This window comes from Rousettus aegyptiacus, unplaced genomic scaffold (assembly GCF_014176215.1).
Source record: "Rousettus aegyptiacus isolate mRouAeg1 unplaced genomic scaffold, mRouAeg1.p scaffold_m13_p_16, whole genome shotgun sequence".
Lineage (NCBI taxonomy): Eukaryota > Metazoa > Chordata > Mammalia > Chiroptera > Pteropodidae > Rousettus > Rousettus aegyptiacus.
This window is the reverse complement of record NW_023416291.1, coordinates 25,792,024-25,794,439: the sequence shown is the minus strand read 5'-3', so window position 1 is coordinate 25,794,439 and position 2,416 is coordinate 25,792,024. Positions and strand designations below refer to the sequence as shown.

The window sequence follows — 2,416 nt, the reverse complement described above, 5'->3', positions numbered from 1 at the left end:
AGACAGTATCCATCAAGTTTCTTGTACACAAAGCCACCTTTCAAAATCTGTTTTTCAATCTCAGCCAAAGAAAATGACCTTTCCCCTACACTTTAGACACTGAAAGCTGGCAAGCAAATATACAAATGTCTCAAGGCCAGGATGCCTCTAGTGTCTCCCAGATATTCTAGGTGACATATATGACAGAATGCTAAGTAAAGTGAGGGTTTCTAAGAAAACTTTTGCTTTCCTGATAGAGATATAACATTATAGTACTGCCTTCTTTCTTTTCTTTCCTGTAGCAATGATTCAACTCCTGGAGGAAAGTAGCCATTAGCAGTCATGTGGCAACTAACATAATATTGATAATCAAGGTGCTCAGGATGAAGAAACAATAATAGAGAAACAGCTTTGGTCCCTTACAGTATCATTGAACTACTTACCATTAGACCTTTGTTTAAGTTAAAAAAAAGTTTCTATTTGCTTAAGTGAATGTAGTAGGGCTATTTGTTGCATATGACTGTGTACAGTTATAAATGCAACTCTTTAGGTTTTATATATTTTAATTTGCTTCAAGTTTTTTCATAAGTAGAATTTAAAAGTGTCGAATTTCCTTGGTTGACCTCGCAGATCACAAGGACCTTTTCAGTTTAAAATCTCTTATTTTTATACTCTTTTGCACACCTACAACACCTGGTCTTCCTAGGTGGTCTCCCATCCAAGTACTAACCAGGCCGACCCTGCTTAGCTTTCAAGATCAGATAGTATTGAGCTTGTTCAGGGTGGCACGGCCATAAATGAAAGTGTTGAATTTCTTGTGGTCATATTTCTGATTCTGATTCTGTAGACTTGTTATTTCCTCATGATTTATTGTTAAGTATAAAATAACAAAGTGCAAGAATATGAACATTTTAATGATTCTGAATATGGACTGCCAAAAATGTCTGTTGCAGAAATTTATCCTACTTCTTAAAGTCAATTAGAGTTCACATCTCAAAAAACTATTTCCAGCGCTGAATATTTAATATAATTTGACAGATGCAAATATTTTAAAATTTCAAATTTGAAAGCCAGTTTATTACTGAAATTGAGAACAAAGTTCCCTTCTCCTTCCCCCATTTGGGACTTCCCTGTGAATAAATGGATAAATAATGAATGAATGCTATATATATATATATATATGTGTGTGTGTGTGTGTGTGTGTGTGTGTGTATGTGTGTGTGTGTGTGTGTGTGTGTATATATATATGTATATATAGATCGAGTATTTCTGGCAAAGTAAACATTGTGCGTAAGATAATAAGATGGAAGTGAACTTTCCAGTATAAAAAACAGGCAGAGCAGCAGCAGCAACAACAGAGCTCTTTATGTTTGAAACAGAGTGAGAAGGGGAGAGACTGGAAAGACATGAATTCAGCGAGGTGGGTAAAAACCATATCATGCAAAAATCTGTGCTATGGGTTGAATTTTGTCTCCCCCACAAAAAAGTATATTGAAGCCCTAACCTCCAGTAACTGAGACCGTATTAGAAGATGGGGTTGTTACAAAGGCAATCAAGGTAAAATGAGGTCATCAGGGTGGACCCTGATCCCAAATGTCTGTTGTCCTTATAAAAAGAAGAAATTTGGACACAGAGACAGACACGCATAGAAGGACGATGATATGAGGGGACAGAGAGGAAAAGATGGTGGTAAACCCATGGAGAAAGAACCGGAACATATTCTTCCCTAATGGCCTTCAGAAAGAACCATCTTGCTGACACCTTAATTTCAGACTTCTAACTTCTAGAACTATGACAGTAAATTTTTCTTCTTTAAATCACCAAGTCTGTGATACTTTGTTACCACAGCCCTAGCAAACTAATACACCATGTACAATCTATTTAGTATATATGCAGTAAAAAGCTACTGGATGATTTTGGGCAGAATAATATAATCCCATTTGCAAGTTAAACATAAAGATTATTTTTGTTTGCTGTCTGGAAGACTAAAACAATAGCAGAAATTAGGAATCAGATGAGAGAAATCATTAAGAAGGAATTTTCGTAATCTAGGTGGAAGATGATATTATCTTAGAAAAGAGTGGCAGAGCTGAGAATCTTAGAAGGGGACAGAACTAAAATTTATTTTTAAAGTTTGTCAAATAATAGACTATTGACCGGGAAATAAAGTAAGAGTTAAAAAATAACAGCTATATTTTTGTTCTGAAAATTTACTCATTTGGGAAACTTCTGCAATTTATGGATGGATGGGATTTTAAAAAGTTATTTTTGACATGCTATATGTTTTAACATGTACTAGACAGCCAACTGGTATTTTCAAACAAGCAATCAGATAAAAAAGCCTAGAACCGAGTGACAAGGTCAAAGCTGTAGATATACATTTCAGAATTAATGTTGTATACAGACTTTTAAAAGCCATTGGACATATATAATTAGC

General features: G+C 34.9%; 1 pseudogene; it reads right to left on the bottom strand.

The window, feature by feature from the left end:
- Nucleotides 1-660: 660 nt before the first annotated feature.
- Nucleotides 661-778, bottom strand: LOC118612754 (annotated as a pseudogene).
- Between the last annotated feature and the right edge of the window lie 1,638 nt (nt 779-2,416).